The sequence below is a fragment of the Trachinotus anak genome, unplaced genomic scaffold (assembly GCF_046630095.1).
Source record: "Trachinotus anak isolate AG129_WGS33_773 ecotype Australia unplaced genomic scaffold, CSIRO_AGI_Tana_v1 ptg000032l, whole genome shotgun sequence".
Lineage (NCBI taxonomy): Eukaryota > Metazoa > Chordata > Actinopteri > Carangiformes > Carangidae > Trachinotus > Trachinotus anak.
In genome coordinates this window covers 25428495-25449247 of record NW_027273883.1, presented here as the reverse complement: position 1 = coordinate 25449247, position 20753 = coordinate 25428495, and the positions used below count along the sequence as shown (strand labels likewise).

Genomic DNA, 20753 nt, shown 5'->3' with positions numbered 1-20753 from the left:
GCAAAAGGATTTTTTTGTGGCTGTACCTGTGAGCTCAAACACAAAGCAGAGTTAATGTGCTGAGTTCACACAGGAACAAAGTCAGAAGAAGGTGTGTTCTCCTGTTCAAAAGAGCAAATAAATAAATTGCTTTTTCCAACAGGCTTTTGATGTTTTGCAGCCCCAAACCACAACGTGTCACGGTTATTACCAAAAAGCTTATTTTCCACTGAATATTAATTTGCCTGATTAGCACTATCTGGTGAAAAATACTTACAAAACTACACACGTGAAAGTGAAATAATCAGGCTGAACTTAAGTCATAACAACGTGTTTGATGCAATGGAAAGCAAGGCCATGTTTGTATGTTCCAGAGTATGATGTGTGTGAAGTGGCAATTCTGAGAGCGAAACTCACAATGAGTCCATGACCACTCCAGAAAGTGACGGTCTCTGGAGAGATGAGTAAATACACGAAACTTGGAAGTTAAAGAATCAAATACACAGTTATTTAGTCTAAAAAGTTTGTTCGGTTGTCACAGCATGTATGTTCAGTACATTCGTATCTTGTATGTTGCCTCTTGTATTCAGCTGAAATCATAAAAATAATTTCTCTTTGCCGTCAAAAATAATAGTCAAGGTGAACACTGTTGGACTTGTGAAGGACAATTCTACTTTCTTGTCAAAACCTGGTTACCCACAAGGCAACTTGGCCGCCAACTGATCAGACAGAGATTCAGGTAGACTAGTAGTGGCTATTGTAGCTTTGAGGTGCTAGCGTCAAACAAGATGAAGAACAGGCTACAGAGCCTGGTATACTTACTTCTTTCTAGTTCCGCACCCACAAATTTTTTTTAGTTTTCAAACTTGTAGTCTTCAGACCTAACCAACACTGAAGTGGAGTGACATCACTTAAGGACATTTATAAGACTTGAGACACACAAGGCTAGCATCTTTTTGGAAGACTTTTATTATAGCAATTATAATGTAGCCGGAAGAGCAACTTATGAGGTGTACTGTGTATTTACTTTAATATTTTTTGATATTCTGAAAGCCCCATATGTTCCTGTTCCCACTGTTATAGTTAAACTGTGCTCTCATTGATCACTACCAACACAATTATTACTCTAGTTAAGACTTTAACAAACAATAACTAAGTGGGGGAGGTGGGTTCATAACAGTGTTGTTGAAAAGGCTGCAAGTCATCTCCTGGGATAGATTTCCTAAGAGACAAAAATAGTTGTTTTTTTTTTTCAGATTGATGATAAAGAAGGAGAAGGAAAGACTTCACAAGTGCCATGTGACATGAAAATCCAAGACACCAGGGAGGAACTCAAGACTTGAGGGCTGGGCCACCAATCACTTCCATAATACTTGAGGACTCACAAGAGACAGAAGAAAACAACACTGGCCTCAATCAAAGCAGTAGAGGATAAGATTGTGACTATTAGTCTGCAGTACACTGAAAGACATATAATAATGCTGTTGTTTATTCAGTGTACATGTTTGTAATTCAAACAGTCAGACATTTCGTGGTTTTATTAGATTGTCTGAATTTATATTGTCACTTGTTGAAGTAGGGAAATGTCTCACCAAGCACCATGGCAACAGATTAATGCACTGAACTCTGACTTTATGTGTTTTTACACTGTGGTCTACAATGCTCCCCTTATTCTCAAGAATTTTACTTAAAATAAGTAAGCAAGTAAAATAAGTAACTGTGGCTGAATAAAACTGTTATTTGTTCTTGGAAAGTTTTAGAAACATTTCCAGAAACATTAAAGATCTTCTTCTTTCTTCCCCTTGATGGTACATCGCTACATTTCTTGGCACAATACCACCACCACATGATCAGCAGAATAGCTTGAATTTATCATCAAGACTGTGCAACATGGATGTGGATGGATGTGTTCGACCCACTTAGAAACACTGCTCCATAGTTCCACATGGTACGAGTGGTTAAAATTTGTTTTTAGTCAAATTACCACATGGCTATCCTGGGGCCAGGTAGTATTCAAGTGTAGAAAAAACTGTGTGTATAGCACAGACAGTGGTAGTAATGGAGGGATCAAAAAGGATTCATTAACTCATTGCCTTAGACCCCCTAAAAGGTTATACAAAATCTGAACTGTTCATTTTTTGTGGTTCAAATAAGATGGCTGCACAATTAAAATGAGGTAATCCCACATAACATGCTGTTTTAGTTTGGATGTTGGATGATGGAAATCAAGAAAGTGTTATATTTTTCTTTACAGAATCATTTCACGTTAAGTCTCACAAATGAGTCCTGCTTCATTTGTGGACAGTACGTGAGGCTGAGAGAACAGAACTGATTTACACAGACTCCCACTAACATATTCAGTCAAATGATGCCTTTTCCATAGTAACAAGTCACTTTCACTCCTGTGCACCAAACTCATTACTTAAATTTATTACATAGATATAATTGACCACCGTAATCAAGTCTCAGCCAGATTCTCCACGTCTGGTCTGAATTCTTCCTCCTTTTGGAGATTTTGGCCTTAACGAGGCGGTAGATGGAAGAAAATTCTAATTCTTCACAGGGAAAGTGGAAGGAAACATTTTAATGAAATTCATTAGATTGGTTGGGGAGGGGGAAGCAGCTGTGTTTAATCAACACATGCAAACATGGTTGGCTGGTACCTGCACGCAGAACATGGTAAACACACACACACACACACACCTTAATGATCGGTTCCTGGGGCAAGCCCTTCCCATGTGCCTGGCTGCCAGTGAGGGACCTAGTGACAACGCACATTTTCTCCTTTCTGCCCATAACAAGAACAGCTTGTCCTGCTCTTGTCTAGACGGCAGTCGTGGTGGGTGTGGGGTGGGGAGGCAGGAAAAGAGATCTGATTCAAAGAACAGACCAGTATGACCATTCTTTGGAAAGAGCCCTCTCCCCTTCTTTTGAGTGGCAATTAGTGAAGTCTCAGTGAGCTGACCAGCCTGTCCTCGCATCACTCTGACTTTCATTTTGTCTCATCTATTACTCTGATTGTCTGTCTAGCCACCTTTTTCAGTCTCATCTATTTTCGTGTCTATCCTCTCCTCTCCAGCTCTATTACTCTCTCATTACTCTCTGAACTTGTCTAGCCCATCTTGTCCTCCACTCTGTCCATCCTCGTCTCATTTTGTGTCTTTCATTATACTCTCCTATCTCCTGACTATCCCGTGTCCTCTCCACTGCTCTTCTTTTTTTTTCTTCTGCAGCAACACTCCCATCCTGGTGTCACATGAATTTGAGGCAAAGCATTTACAATGTCGGAAAATGCAACGCAACTGTAAACCTGTCCTCCGTTATAATTATGCAGACAATTTTCCACAAGCAGACACACAGATTAATTAGTGTGAATTAAAAATGCTAGAATAGTGAGATAAAAAAAGGTCCCCCTAGTTCTTCCAAGATCTGATCAGCAGATACTTGAATCTGCAGGATGAAAAAAATTAGCAGGAAGCAAACAAAACTATCAGAACACCATCAAACAAGAAGAGGTCTACTGTGTATGACAGCTGTAATGAAATTATATGAAAGTCGCAGCAGACAGAAAAATGCATTTCTGCTGCTGTTAAACATGATTTTTTCATGACAATATAAAACCTTAGCAGTATACTCCGACATTTCATTCATTATAGTTTGCACAATAAGCCACTATCAAATCTGCACCTTTAAGTAACTGATACTGGGCAGGCTTCAAAAAGGCTTCAAAAACAATCTGCAAAGGTGTAAAAAATAAAAATTTAAAACTAATGTAATATAAAGTACAAATATGAGACCTGATAACAATGTAGTACCTCCTTTAATCATTTACCATCTTCTGTGACTCCACACGTGAAGAAATAAAAACAATGATGTAGTTTCGTGTAGTTTAATTATTCCTTGAATTAAATGAGTGTACTTTACTTATATCTCAATGTTCCATTGATGTCATGAATATAATCTGAGTTAATGTACTTATTTTGATGGAAGAGTTATAGAACTAAGTCCACTTGAGTGATGTGAATTTTCTGGAGACAGCTTAGCAATGCACATCCACAGCAGCGCTGCACATGAGAGAGGAAACTGAAGTGTGCTGGACACTTGTGGGAGCAGTTTTGCTGTATCTCAAGGTAAGTTATTCAAACTGAATATGCATTTCAGCTTATCAGCTACAATTTCAAAATTATATTTTGGCAAGCTATATGCTGTGCTGCAGTGCTTGTTGAAACTTAATGTAGTATTGGATGTAATGTAATGTAAAATAATAAAATTCAATAATGTTAGGTAAAAAAATATATATACATATATATTAGGGCTGTCAATCGATTAAAATATTTAATCACGATTAATCGCACGAGTGATCATAGTTAATCATAATTAATCGCATATTTTTAATCTGTTCTAAATGTACCTTAACCTGATTTTTTTCAAATTGTAATACTCTTTTCAACATGAGAATAGACAAATGCTTGCTTTATGCAAAAAAATCATGTTTATTTATTGCTACAATGAGAAATACTCTCAGTTCAAGTAACTAACATGTGCAAACTGCATTGTAAAACAAGATGCTGAAATAAACTAAAACAAAAGCCCAACAAAAAAATTACATATGGGCATACCAATTTACTAACTGTAACATTATATTATAATCTTAATAATAATCCATTACTGCTCACGACGGCATCGACCTCAGTGCATTGCTTCCTGATTTCCCGAGCTATGGAGTGGCCCAAGGTTCAAATGTCACAAGCGTTAATCACGTTAAAAAAATTACTCCCGTTAAAGGCATGTTACGTTAACGCGTTAATAACGCGTTAACTTTGACAGCCTTAATATATATATATATATATATATATTATATTCTTACAGAACGTGACAGTATGCTAATAATTAGCTGCCATGTTGAAGAGAGGGTCTTTTCTAAAGAGCTCCAGTAGGCTTATTCATTCCTTTGTAGGGATCGCAGTACACAAATGCTGCCTTCATCGTGTCCAACATTGCTAGCAAGCTAACATCACAATACACAAGACATACAGTCATCATTAACCTCAATTGTTGTTGCCTTCACTGTAACAAAGCAGCATCCCTCTTCTCTGCTACTCATATTTCATCATGCAGTTATGTAAACTAAAACTAAAAGGGTGTAAACAATAAGATGTTTATACAACCCCATTTAAACCTATGAAGAAATCTGAGAGACTTGTGATTTCACATTTAACCCTTTGATGAATGAGACAAGATGAAATGAGTAGCTATTTTCAGTGAATACATTTCACCCCATTTTGAAGCTACATAAAATAGTTGCAAGCTCTGCTTACAGTAGTTTCAGGGAATTTCAAGCTGAATTCATTTTTGAACTTTTGAACTTGACTTTTTATTTTTGAATGAAATTGATGTTTTTATTATCAGCTGGTGTCAGCCAGCCACCAGGAGGTGACCAAGATGTTTTGACTTCACTTTTGGGAAGTTGTCATGTCCTCTTGATATCATTGATAATAACTGACTCACAAGTTACTGGTCTAACAACACAGCCAAACAACCACATGTTCCTGAAACATGGAATTGACATGAATTGACATGCAACATAGAAGAAGTGTGCGATAAGACTTAGCCTGTCTGCCACGACAGGTGAGCAAAACAAAAAACAGTCAGCTCCATGGCAGGAGGAGGAAGGGGGGGAAGAAGAGTAGGAAGAAAACAGGACAGATGGCAGTGCATCAATAGAGTGGAAGAGGGAGAGGGGGGGGAAAGCAAGTAAGAGAGTGAAGAGTAGGAACAGAAAGATAGAAAGGAACTGATGAGAGGATTATGATGATGATGGTAAGATTGTGGGTGATCAAAGCTTTGAGGATGAAGGTGATAATGAGGATATAAGGACTGTGAAAAGGAAAAAAAAGGAAGAGAAAGAGGAGTATTATTAATAGTAGATTAGTCATAATAGAGGAAGAATAAAACTACTAAGATTAGCACAATAAAACCAAACTGGTATCACCTTTCTATTATGACACTGGTGGAGCATTACAGGACATGTGATATTGACTTTCAACCGGCTCATTCACTGCAGAACTGATGTTTCAATTTTTCATTTTCAATGTCTCATCAAAGGTCTCAAACGAAGTCTTCAAAGAAATGATTGCTGAGAGACTGTGGGGCCTTTGTTTGTTTGTTATTGGTAGTTCCTGTTACTTTCAACCCCTGCACTCTCTCTCTCTAACAAGGAGAAACTGAGTGCTGCAGTGGGGAAGAAACTGCTCATGCAGACTTAGACAGAAAATGTGTGTATGAATTGCACTTTGGCGAGAGAGTGTGTGTGTGTATGTGTGGTTGTGCCTGTGATATAACAAAGTGTTGTAGCCATCACATGCCATTGACAGACTGGTGGCCGGAATCTTGTTTTTAAGCATTGTGTGTTTTTCAGTGTGTTTCTGGGTATGTGGCGACCAACTTGTCCTCGGGGCGTCCGTTTGAGTGCGTGTGTTCTGTGTGTGTGTGTGTGAGAGTGAGTAAACGACAGTCAGTGGACTGCTTTTGCTGCAGCCACTACTCTCAGACTAGCAGCTTTACGATGTAACATACTGTAGCACACTTCTAAAACAGCACAGACTGTGTGAAGGCAATAAGAGGGGCCATTAAATGACACATGGCCCCCTCCATGTCCTCCAGTGTTAATGCTCAAGCCGGTCTATTTTACCATCTTACCACACAGGCTACAAGACTCCCAGTATTGATTTTTCTGTGTGGAGAGGACTGATTACAGAGTCATTTTATCATTCAATGAAATGCTGACATTAATGTTACTGGCACTAAGACTTCAAGGGATATTTCAGAAGGAGTTGGATATGAACATTTTTACATTATCCATCTCTCATAAACTGCAGTAGACTTGCCCATTTTCTTTATTATATGATGAGTTCCTCAGTTGTATAAACTTGATCTGAGAGGATCTTGAGCAACACTTTCCAGTATCAGTATCAGTTCATTGGTCTATCACTTTGGTCTAGGCAAGTGGTCAGCAACTGGTGCCTCGCTGGCCAAAACTGGCCCACCAGCAATAATATCTGACCCACCAGATTATTTTGATAATATGATTTTTTTTTGTTCATCTTCAATATCGCACTGACAAACTCACATTCAGTTATAATTTTCAAATAGAGAACCCACCCCCACCTGAAGAATGCTGACCAATGGTAGAAATATCATGTGACATTCCAGACTACAGGGCTGGCCCCACTGTTGCGATGCAGCCAAAAAGGCACTATCACTGTTAACCTTGTTCACAGCTAGCTTGTTCTGTGACTGGCGATGGCAGTCCTTGTTCTGCTCTGCAGCCTCCACATGCTTGGTGTAGCGGCACATGTAAAAGTTCTCCAGCTGATCAGAACAGCCTTCATCACCAGCTGCAGTCCAAAGTGGTGGAGTTACAGTCCACCTGTGGGACGAGAGACCTGCCTGCAGCCACAACAGTCTGAAGCAGAACCAGCTGGGGCTAGCTGGTCAGCAGTGACTGAACTTTCAAATCAAAACATTTACATATAGCACCTCATAAATAAACAACAGCACTGTCCAAAGAATACTCCATATGAACTAAGCAAAAAGTGTGATATGGTTGTTGTCAACAGAAGACAGCATTGTGGGAGAGGAGTAGTGGCAAGCAGACAAACGTTCAAAAAAAGCATCAAAGTGGCAGAAAGATAAGAATCACAACTTTTAGTCAGTGCTTTCACCATAAAATCAGAGCGGAAACAGAATTCAGATCATGATTAAGATCATGGACTGAGATTCTACCCAAAAAGATTGTCATGATCTTTTTGCCAGATTGCCTATTCCTGTATGAGACTGTGCGCCACACGTGAACAGTAACAAAGTAAATTCCATAAGCATTTTGATCGATCAATTTCTTAAATTAACTTTTGATTATGTTCTGGTTCGCCATCTAATGGATTAAAAAAACTGGCCCAAGGCCAAATTACTTGCCAACCCCTAGACAGAGGCATCTTGAAAACATATTGGAGTAATTTTACAGACATTCATTGTTCCCAGATAATAATGGTAATCCTCTGATGCTGGCAGCGACAACAACCTCTAATATGATTTATACATTTTACTTCACCAACTCTTCACATATGCTATTGCAGCAAATTGAGATTTCAGCCTATGAATCGTAATAACTCACAGGTGTAGTGTAACATAACTAAGTAGATGTGTTGATGCTAAAGACACCATTCTTTTAGGCTCAATTGTGGGAATGTTTGGGGGCTTGAATACACTGGCAGAAATTCATAGTTTATTTTATTAATTTAAAGTTTATTTACCTTAAGATTTCTAGTTTCTATTGTTAGACAACTTCAAAACTTCCTGTCAGTATCACTTAAATGGCTTACAAGTTAGGCACAAGTCAGGTAACTTACATCATTAGATGAGATAACTAACACTTATGCCTAAAAACTGTGGAACCCCCATCAAATGAAGCTGCCAACAATTCCCATGTGCTTTAAATTGAAATATTACTTCAACCTTTGATCCAGGTTGTTTTTATTACTTTGAGTATAATGCACATTAAAATACTACATACTGTTGATTAGTCAAGTGCTGGGGTTTGCACTTGCCATGGTAACTGTGAATTGTCTGTCCTCTTGGTACCCATCATGCTCTACATTTCAGCCTTTTCACAGCACCAAAACTCCAAGGATCTGGTGATATCCTTTTCAGGCTCTTGCAAGAATCTGGATCATATTTGGAAATTTTTTGATATGACATCTTACAATGCTGTGATTGGAGCATGTCCAGTCCAGATTCCAGCATATGTGGGTCGTAGTTTTTTTGGGGGTATTTCACATAATGTTTTGCTTACTCCCTGCTCTCTCTGCCCTCCAGCCTGCATCCTTGATATGTAGCAGCAGCAGGTTTGCAAGGCAGTAAGGTAATAAATGTGTTGCAGATGCATCTCTGAGTCATGAAGAACTGGGGCAGCTTTCCAACCGATTCCTTTTTCTGTTTTCTTTCTCCTCTCATCACTCCTATTTCTACTCTCTTCCCTCCCTCTATTTCTGTCATTTCTGGTTTTTAATTAGTATTAAAACATGATTATACAGGAGTGGGGTTACAAGTTGGTCAATCACAAAAAAAACAGGATGATACAATACAAATGTCCATGAATTAATCAGCACAAAACTGACACACAACCAAAAAAATGAATAAATAAAGAAATAAAGAAAAATGAAAAGAAGATAGAGGAGTGCTTCCCCCTTCCATATCCCTCCCTCTGGCTTCCTACCACCCCACCCACCCTGAGCCTTATGGACACAGAGACCAGTTATATTAAGGATTTTATTATAATGAATGCGTGTTTTCAGTGTGGAATGTTTTTGGCTGCTGCATGTTGGCAGCCCGGTGTTGTATGTCAGGAAGCCATCTTTGTATATTGACAGAATTAGAAACTTTCCATGTACAATCTATTAGTCACTTGGCAGCTGTAAGGCCAGAGATGTCTCTGCTTAGTACAGAGTTCCAGGTTGAAGCTGTCATTAAGTAATGCTCGATAGCATCTCTGAAACCCTCGTCCAGAACTCTGCAACTCCTGGGCACTCCGATTCCATATGAAAAAATGTGCCCAACACATTTTGAGTGCAATGAGTGCAGTGCTTTCAATGTGCAGGGAGCAAGATATGTTCTGTGTATGATATTCAAATGACTAATTTGATGTTTGGGGTTACTGGAGGGCGATTGCATGCTCTACCAGATTAGTTCCTGATTTGAGATGAAGCTATTTGACTAGAGGTCCACCTTCCACAGTCTGTTAATAGACAGGGGCTTACAGAAAGCCTTTTGCAAGATGGAGTAAATTGTCAAGACTAGTCCAATGGGTGGGGCAGGCCATATGAAATGGATGTATGGAGAGAACTGCAGTTATGTGCAGTTCTGTATAGCGATATGCACTTTGTGGGGCCTAAGGCCTGTGCAGAGTTGGAAACAGAAAAAGAAAGGTGTGCTGGGTAGATTATAATGTTTCTGGATGCCTTGAAATGCTCAGAGGCCCACACAGAAGGTGTGCACCTCTTTACTGCTCCACTGAGGAAATGAGATTGCTTCCCAAGTGGATGTCACTGTTATGAGATAGAGCAAATTGAAGACACCAGTTTGACAAGATGGTGCAGTGCTTTTTGGTAAGACACTAAGTGGTGATTACCTCAGTAATAATTAAGACAGATTTCTTTCTTGATCCTCAAATGATGACTTAATGAAATTTTGGAGTAGATCAGATCTTGTAACCTTTGAGGGTACACCATATTCTCTTCAAAGACACACAAGAAGCAGGATTTAACCATTTACAGACAGAGCAAAGTAAAAATTACTGGAGGTTAGGTACACCAAATCCCCCTTCACCTTTTTGTCCTTGAATAGTGGACATATAAACCTATATGTTTTTTGGTTTTTTTAACAGTGGTCTTTAAGTGGTGGTAAATGTATCATTGAGATGAGAAAGCTGATTCTTGGGAGGACATTAATTTTAATAATTGAGATTTGTGAATGAAAAAATAATGGGACAGTTTTCCAGTTTTCCACCAAATCTGTCTCTACCTTCTTGTTGTACTCGTTCTGCCTCTCCCGTATTTGACTCTAATTCCCCTCTTCTCCTTCTCTCTCTCTCTCTCTCCCCTTGTCTCATCATTTCTTATCTTTCTTTCTCTCAATATCCTCACTCTTGTCTCCTCTCCTCTTCTCTCCTCTCCTCTCACTGGCTCTGCTAATTAAGCACGTCGGAGTCGTGCTGACTTGGCACAATTGACATTCACAGGAAGGAGAGAGAGAGAGAGAGAGAGAGAGGGAGAGAGAGAGAAACAGTGGCAGAAAGACGAAGAGAAGTAGAGAGAGACCTTCAGGCTGCGTCTCCTTTCTGCAGTCCAGACAATGCATCACTACTGCTCTGGTGTGCATGGGTGTGTGTCTGTCTGTGTGTGTGTGTGTGTGTGTGTGTGTGTGTGTGTGTGTGTGTGTATGCATGGGTTGTGGGCAGGAAGTGAATGTACTTGTGAATGCCTCAGGGAGATGTGGTCACATCATGTGGCAGCAAAGTTAAACTGTATTTGTATCTTCTCTATCTATATACTTTGTTCTGGAGCCTACAGCTGGCCTGGTAGAACACACTGGACACTTCATGAGAATTTCCTCATATCTGAAGCAATGATTATGGAAAAGAAAGTCACGTTGCTCTCATCTTTCTTTTCTCTGTGACACAACATTGAAAATCCATAACAATTAGTTCATCCTAAATGGAGCAGAAGAGAATGATCATTTAATTTAAAGTTATGTCACTTTTCAACATTCAAATGTTTAAAAATGACTAGACCTGTCATATATTTTTTGAGTTATGTACTTACATAATCCCAAATGTTTCCGTTGATTCTCAAACCAGAGAAATAGTGATTTTAATCATGATAACAGTCCGCTTCTTTTGGTATCCTCTAGGCGCATGCATCAGGGTTGTGGTTGCCCTGAATGTTTTTCAATGAAAAACAAAACTGACTTTTATCCTGTTTTTTTAAGTCAAATTTTAGATATACTTGGTAGTTTTCAACTATATATTTTAGCCGGATGAAGGATTTTAGTCATCAGACGGCTGGATCTTAAGTTATTGTTGTTTCTTAAACAGCGATGATGTGATGATGATGAAGAAAACTCCACTGACACTGTCTTGCTTGTATATAAAGAGGTTTATTACAAAGAAGTCCAGCATCAAATCAAGCACCATGGATTGCCTGAGAGAGGAGTCAGAGCCAATATGAATCTCCCCTAAATAACAGATCCAATGCCCCACTTATATAGGTTGGTTGTTCTCATGAACCTAGGGTAAACATATGATTTCCTGTAAAAACAGGAAAAGGGCTTCATCACATAAGATGAGGAAGTCATCCATCTCCCAATGGCACCTAGACCTTTTGACCTAAACCTCTTATTAAGGCCCTTAAATCTTTTTGACCAGGGGACACCTAGCTAAACATAACAAACCCATAAATTCACATATCCTATAGAACATTTAGTTCCCTGGTCTGTATGTTATGGAGAGGAGGACACCTCTGCTGATTGGCTGCTGGTAAAAACCAGTGAAGAGTGACAGAGAGAAGGGGAATGACATACAGTATCACTAACTGCTCAGTCCCCTGGTCCATTTGTTATGGAGGGGAGGACTTCTCTGTGGATAATTCAGCTGCCTGTAAAAACATCCTGAACGTCTTGTTCATAAGTTATCAAAGAATCAAAAGTAAGGACTCCCAGTTTCCAGCCACTCCAAGACGTTACCTGCCCGCTGAAAAGTGTTGGTGAGTCACTGATTTTTAAAGTGAATGCTTTATTCTGTGTTCCTATCAGTTTTAATCCTGTGGTCTGTTTCTTGTGGAGAGGAGGACACCTCTGCAGATAGTAAAAACCTGGTTTCCTGTCTGGTTCATAAGTTATCAGCAGTCTTGCTGATTTGGAGAGGGGGACATCTGTAGATAATTCAATCCAATCCAAACTGGGAGAAGCTTAGCCAATGGCAGTGAAGACAACAACTTCATGACATCACCCAAAGCCATCTTTTGTTATTATATTGATTGAGAGAGGTCTTAAATTTTGTCTCATCACATGAAGATATTTGCTCTTATTTTAAAAGGGATGACAGAATGCTGTGTCCACATTTTTCCAATCTCTCATTGTATTTCCAGTGTCATTTTGCCACAGATTAAATCAAATTACTTGCCTGCCTACATTTGTTTGTTTAAAGATTTTTATCTGACAATTTAATGACCTTCCTCAGTCAATATTCAAAAGCACCAAATATTAATTTTATCTATCTATCTTTATCTATCTCTAAGTCCAGTTCATTATACATTAGATGTCATTAGATGGGAATAAGTTGAACATCCCTGACAATGAGTTAAACCCACAGTTCTGCTGAGTTTTGGCCTCCTAATACATAATGGATTATAATACATAGATCTACCTCCATTTATATTCATCTTTATCAAGATGAAATAATTTGGCAGTAATAATGGGACAGTTTAACCTAGGCCTATTCCCATTTTTTCCACGCACTTTCTTACATAACAGACTTATCAGTGCATTTCTAACATGAGAAAGAAAATGTGAAAATGCCGGCTCTATGTGTTTTGCAGTTTAAGGTGCTGAGAGAGCATCAGGTTAATATTCACTGGTTAACGTTGACAGTGAGAAATCCATAAATATGTCCTCAGGTTGCTTGCTCACTGTCAGCTTTAACACTCTGCCTACGCATACGCTCACACACATGATTAAAGTATAGACACACACACATGTGCACACAACACAGACAAATAGACATGAAACACATGCACACTCACACATATACACGCACACAGAGACACCCATAGTTCCACACACACCCACACGCTACCTAGCCAAGCTAGTTGGGGATCTCTGCAGGCAGGCAGCGTCGACAGGCTGAGCCAAAATAATGTCTTAAACTCACTAACCTCGGCCATCATATCAACAACTGAATCTGAGCACATAGCCAGTCTGACTGGCTGCCTGTTCAGCTAAACAAATCAAAGCTGTTTAAATGAACACAGCATGAGAAAAATGTGTCCTCAGCAGTTTGTGCCAAAAATGTTTAGAAATGGTTGTAAATCATTTTCAGATGCTTTTGTAAATCACCATCAAGGCTAATTGTAAATATAACAGTAGCAAATATAGTAAGATTGACAGCGGACACCCAGTTACAGCAATTGGAGATAATCAAAATTAATGTGGAAACAGTGTGAAATTTTACTAAAACAATATTGGACTTCACACCAAATCTGACATGTATAGCCACATGTTGTCATTGGCTATCCAGCAAATAACATGAGCAACATAGACAATTGGAGGAGCTTCTAGGAAGACATGGTCTGATTAGGAGAGATGGCATTCATCCTACTTTGGATGATGCAACTCTCATGTCTAGAAATCTGACAGGGTTTATTAGAAAGCTAAAGCCATGACATCCCAGAGTTGCAACTAGGAGGCAGAGTTGCAGTCCTACACACTTCTCTGCTGTTTCCTCGGGGCTGTCACCCTCCCAAAAGTCTGCAAATCGCCTCAAGATTGTATCTGCACACTGACCACCTAAATTAAATAAATCAAAAATCAACAAAAAATGCGTAATTATGAAAACCTAATACAACTACTACAATAGAACTAAAAACTGAAAAATTAAATATTAGATTGCTGTCATCTAAATAATTATAAATCAATGATTCGATAACTGGTCATCACATTGATTACATCTGTATTACTGAAACCTGGTTGCAGCAAGAAGAACATGTTAGTCTAAATTAATCAACACCCCCTCCTCATATCAATTCTCACATTCTTTGAATGACAAGCCGAGGAGGCGGGGTCAGACCTAAACTTTGTTATAGCTCATTTGAAAGCCTTAGTCTTTCACACCCAAACTGGAATACACAAAAAAGGTTTTTGCTAGTTAGCCCTAATGACTTCAAACACCTTTGACTTCAAATGGACTGAGCCTTCAAGAAAGGTCTTGTTTGAACTTTGTCTCAATGCTAAGCAATGGCATGTGGTCTTTAACGGAGACCAGAGGGATGTTAATAATATTAAAAGTTTACTTAAAACATCCCTCGATTCATCTCCTATTACCTGGTTGAGCTGCCGCTGGTGACTATTGACATCATGGATGTATCAAACCTACTCTGCAAGATTGAGACTCTGCACAGTGAGGTTTGCTGTTAAGGTATGCAGTAAATCTTAGGGACCTGTATGCTAGTACTACAACCATTGATTGCAGAGTTGCTGTTAGCGAGCACCAGTTGGAGCTCAGTCGCTGCAGAGGGCATGACCTGGATGTATCAAGTAACACATCTGTCAGAGCCACTAATGGCACTGTGGGCGTTCCCTGACTCCTCTGTTGTTGGTGATACCACCAGTGAGTCACTGTCTTCTGCATCTTGCACAAAGTTGGCCCCAGAAGTTTGTGCTGCAAGACAGCAGGAGTTTCATTGTAAAAACATGTGTGAGCCCTGGAGGTAATGCTGCATTGCCACACTTGCAAAATTGGAGTTGACGTATAGGGAACCATAATGAAAGCCAGTCTGCCCTAGCAAAACAGCATGTTGACAAACCTGCACAGAGGAGGCCTAAACTTATTGTTGGCATTTGGTCACACCACTGATATATTTTCTTGTGCACTAAGTCAGTGAGTGTTTTTGCTACTAAATTTTCACCAGACCCAGAGACACTGTCTAAGTATTTTAAAGAAAAGCTTGATGGTGACGTTAACTTGCACTGTATTGTGTACAATAGATACAGTTCATTTAATATGTGCGTTCATTACAGTGATGTTGTGGAGATAATAAACTAGAGTTAGTACATATACAAATAGCTACAGCTATTTCCACACTTGTTGCATTGTGTCTGATTGAAGTTCTTTTACCTCCTACCCATCCATCCCCAGCCCCCAGTCATTGCTGCTTCACAAACTAATATTACTGAATATTACTACGAGTCAGAGACGGAGTTTACTTTTAAAAGCAAAGGAAAATCAATTTGAGTTTATGCTTTATGTGTATATGCTATGAGTTTGACTTAAGTGGAAGAACTTTGTAGCTGTTGGCTCAGTCTTCCTCTTTCTTAGTGATTTCTTGTGATTATCATTCACTCAAACATACTTCAAAAGACAGTCGGATGCTTCTACTTGATGTGTTGTTTCAAATGTGGCTGACGTTCAGACCTGGCAGACACAATATGCCTAAGGATGTGAGATTTTTTTTTGTTGGAATCTACACTGATCTGTCCTCAAATTAAAATGAATTGGCTTCAGCAGTACCAGGATCTGCATTGTTTGTATTGCCAGCATTATACACCTGAAGCATGCTGTAAATCCTCCTCCTGTAAAACCAAGTGGCAACCTCCAAGGCTGAAAAATGAAGCCAACATGGAAGTGCCAAAAACTGCAGTTCCTCAAATGGTCGCTTCAGGTTGGCTCCAAAAGTGAGTCAAACCCCGTAGACTCCAGCAGAAATAAACATGTTTCCAGCCTGGTACAAAAAACGGTTTTGGTCTCTATAGCTAATTTCCCCCTGAAGGCTTAAATTCCTGCATAAATGAGGAGGAGCCGCTTTTGGGTGGGGGTATGGTAAATATCATCAGGTCTTAAGTTTACTGATGGATCTCTATACAGTTAAATATTAATAGCAAAGAGTTTCCCTTCATGTTTAAACACCTTATTAGTGTCAGCAGAATGAGGATGTGTATTTGAATAGACTAGCTTTTATAAATTCCTTTACTCGTGATGATCATTCCACAAGTGTCTGCGTGGTTGGTGAGATGAATGCTGTCCTTTCAAATGGATGTTCTCTGTTTACTATATGTTACATTCAAGTAACGATAACAGTCTTATATTATCCAGTCAACTGCTCTTCCATAAATGAAGTCTGACACATAACATCATGGCCTGACCATTGCATTAGCACTATTCATGTCCATGTTTTTTTATTGAAAATGTTGACCTCCATGTCTGATCACATATCATTTTGCCCTCCTCTGATTCAGTAGCATCTTTATCTTCACTATAGACCTACAGTATATCGAACCTTGCCTTTATTTCTAAAATCCTTGAAAAAGCTGTTTTGCATAGGAATGGTATGTAGTATACCAAGGCCACAATACTATTATTAAATGGGGCAGTAGTTTCAGAGACTAAGAGACAAACATGTACAGTGCATCTGGAAAGTATTCACGGCGCTTCACTTTTTCCACCTTTTCTTATGTTACAGCCTTATTCCAAAAGTGACTAAATTCATTTTTTACCTCAAAATTCTACACACAATACCCCATAATGACAAAGTGAAAAAAGTTTGCTGTTTTCTGGCCTTTGCTCAGCTCATTTCACTGAACTTAAAATCCAGATGTCCAGTCCAGTAAAAAGGTACAGTTAAAAAACAAGGAGAAGTTATTGGGTAAAAATTTGGATAAAAAACAGACTAGAACACAGTGGACAACCACAACACTAATGTTTGCACAGTATAGTCTATGCTGTCCTGCCGACAAGATTACTGTAAACTTTTGAAAACCACTGTCTCATTCTTACTCTCTTCCTTCAAGCACAAGTAACCCCCCCCCCATCCTCTCCTGCTTTCTTCTCCTTTTCGCTCTCCTTCTCTCTTTTTCCTTCCTGTCCTCTCTCTCTCGCTCTGTCTCTGTCTCTCTCTCCCCTTCTGTTGCTCTCTGCATGTATATCTGCCTCCAGAGCTGTAAAGTCTAGATATGTGACTGCAAACCACCTACCATCCCCCATGATCCTGCTCCCCACCTGTTGCTAAAACTATTATTATTATTATTATTATCGATCTCTGTGGAATTTACAGAATTCTTCCTCCTGCTCTCTCTCTCTCTCCTTACCTTCCTCTCTCTCTCTCACTCAACCCAGTCAGTTGAGGCAGATGGCCGCCCACCTCAGTCTGGTTCTGCTCGAGGTTTCTGCCTCCTGAGAATAAGTTTTTTCCTCGCCAGTGTCACCAGGTGCTTGCTCGTGGAGGGACTTGTTGGGTCTCTGTAATCAATATTATATATTATATATTATATAATAATATTATATTATTGACTTGCAAGCAATTTAACTTGAGTAGGATGTGGAACCTACTGGAAACCTAAAACTGCTCATTAGCTGAAAACATCCCCTGTCAGCACAGCAGAGTGTGAGAGGAACTTTAGCCTTATGAACAATATGAGCTCAGACAAGAAGGCTGGTCTCAAACATATCAAACCTAATGATGATTAATGGCCTCCCTTCTTCCAAGTTTGATACAAAGGGTACAAGGACCTGGTTGAAGAGTCACTGTGGTCCCTCTGTTGTGCAATGTGTGTGAAAAGCCCTGTAGAAAAACAAGGTCTGTCTGGAATATGAAAAAAAAACCTGTGCTGACAATAAACCTTGTGTTCAAAATTAGTCATTTGTTATTTCATGTTTATATAAGTATTGCACTACTTCCCCAAGTACCTAGCTGCGCTTATTTAGAGAGTATATCACTGTGGTTGTCCTGAATATGTTGTGAAATTGTTAAGTAAATATTGTTATTTTCTAGCATATTGTTTTGAACATATTATTGATTTCTTAGAAGGATGATGATATTTGATATTTATGATGATAATATATACTTACAGAGGTATGAATATGTCTGATAGAGAAAGTGTTCAGATGTTGAAACAAAATTAATTATTTCATTTTCAGTTTAATTGGTCTTGATGTGTGGAGAATGATGTTTATTTTTTTAGGGCTGTCAAAGATAACGAGTTTATGCAAATTCTTTTAAATGTCACTAATTTATTTGATGCACGATTAACGGACACACGTTCTGTGACCATGACCTTCGGCCCGCCCCCGTAGTTTGGGAAATCAGGAAGAGAAGCAGCAGTAATGTTGTGGATGGCAGCAGAAACAAACCTTCTCGAGTAAAAATGGATAAAGAAAAGGTTCTTTTGAACAGCAAGTTCAGCTTCAAAGCCTGCATGCAGGACCTTTGAGGTTATTCTGGAGGATAGTATGACAATATTTGTCATTGTTTTGGATTGTTGCAATAATAATAAACATACATTTGCATAAAGCAAGCATATCTGTCCACTCCCATGTTGATAAGAGGATTAAAACCTTGAAAAATATCCTGTTAAGGTACATTTAGAACAAGTAAAAAAATGTGTGATTAATTTGCGATTAATTTAGAGTTAACTATGGACAATCATGCGATTAATTGCGATTAAATATTTGAATCGATTGACAGCCCTAGTTTTTTTATTTAAGGTACAAACTTGAACAAGGATGCATTGCTACAGCATGAGAAATAAACTTTCCTGCCATGCCTCTCTACTGCTGTCACAGGAATACTCTCTGAAGTATTTGCTGACATGATTTTTTTAAAACAACAGTTTGCTGTGGCACACTGACAAGACCGGGTTAATTAAATGCATGTAAACACAGCGACTGGCAGTACACAGGTCACATGTTTAGCATACAGTCATAGTTAGTCTCATGCCAGAGTGCTGTCAGGCACACATCCAATTAGAGTCGATGGTGATTAAAATTGTAGATGACAGATGGAAATATTAGACCTATAGATACTCAGTGCCATTGTTCAATATGCTATCTCTTGTTTTGACATCGCTGTAATGAGAAGACTATGTAGAAGGCGATTCGTTGCAGAGCCAGCAGTAAATAAATACAGTAATCATACGCTCAAACAAAGGCAGTGTCATTCTGAAAAATAAACGAAATGCCATGTTTGTCTCATCTTGAGTATGTCTTATATATTCATGCAATTGGTCTGCATAGGACCAGTAATATTGGCAAATGGCCCCTTGACAAATAATGTTCAGTTTAAAATGGTGGCACACTCTGCTATACTATCTGTTGAAAATCAGCTGTTCCAGTTTACAGAAGAAGAACAGTTGTCCGATTTTCATGTGTGGATGGGCTTAGGAATAAGGAACAGTTCATCAAAAAATGCGTAATTGTGTAGCTGTCTTACCCTGGGGTCTGTTTTGATTGCAAAATGTGCATCTTTTCTGTGGCTAATGTTAATTTTATAATGATCCCTACTTCAAGCAGCAGAAGTTCAGTGACAATGTGCAAATACTGATGGTCCATTTCACATTCACACTTGATTGTTGTGGAACATATTTTCTCCAGTACCAGTGATATAATCTTTCTTGAATAGAGTTTATAGAGTGTGAGAGTCCAAGTGTGTTTCAAGAATTTCTGAGTGGACACCAAAAAAAAATCTTTGATTTTCATTGTGCTTAATCAAGCAGCTGTAGCCAGTTTTGCTAGCTATCACATGGAAGATCTGTGGAGCCATGAGAGGAGGTGTCTTGAGGAGGGTCACCTGTAAGTCTGACAGCAGCACCATGAACTGAGAAACATAACATAACAACTGAGCCTTGAGTTTTCTAACAAGCTTTGGAAATATCAGCCACACTTTCTGCAATATAGATTCACACACACAACCAAAAACAACGTGGAATATCCACAGCATGCTATTGTTGAGAAGTGCTTGCACATGAAAGTTTAAACCCAGTCGGGGTGCATTGGTAGTTCAGCTGGTTAAGCACGTGTCATTAAGACCTACCTGAGTATGAATTTGGCCCGGCCCCCTTGCTGCATGTCATCCCCTCGCTCTCTCCCTGCACTGTCCTTTCAATAAAGGCTAAAATACCAGAGTCATTTGGAAAAGACACACTCATCAACAAACCCTTAGGAGTTTCTCCAACATATTTTTTGACATAAGGATGAAAAACTCCAGAGCCAAAATGAATTATGATTTATTTACATTTATCAAGCAGAGCATTCACAATGATCATTTAAAATCAGCAGGGTGGGTACATAGAAACAGCTTTTTATGGTTTGCATTTATCTCTCTAACATGTTCTCTCTCTCTCTCTCTCTCTCTCTCTCTCTCTCTCTCTCTCCACTTCCCTGTCGTTTCCCTTCTCTCTGTTGATTGCTTCAATAGGGGCAGAACTGGAGGCACTGTATGTAAATTAGCAAACACTGAGGATCTAATGAAAAATGCTATCAAGCTATCATGCCATTTTTTTATTATTTTATTTTATTTTTTTGCTGACCAACATGCAAACCAAAACTTTATCATGATAACTGAACAACCAATCCTATGGGTTCTAATATAAGTGTGGAATATGGTTACTGATTCCAAGAGATTCATATCTCATGAGCAAAAATAAAAAAATATTTAAATCAACAAAAAAGCCTA

At 39.0% G+C, this 20753-nt stretch overlaps 1 protein-coding gene across 3 annotated transcripts in view; it reads right to left on the bottom strand.

The window, feature by feature from the left end:
• The window catches only part of LOC139612752 (low-density lipoprotein receptor class A domain-containing protein 4-like), a 229446-nt gene that overhangs the window by 108068 nt on the left and 100625 nt on the right, over positions 1-20753 (bottom strand). The window lies entirely within an intron of this gene.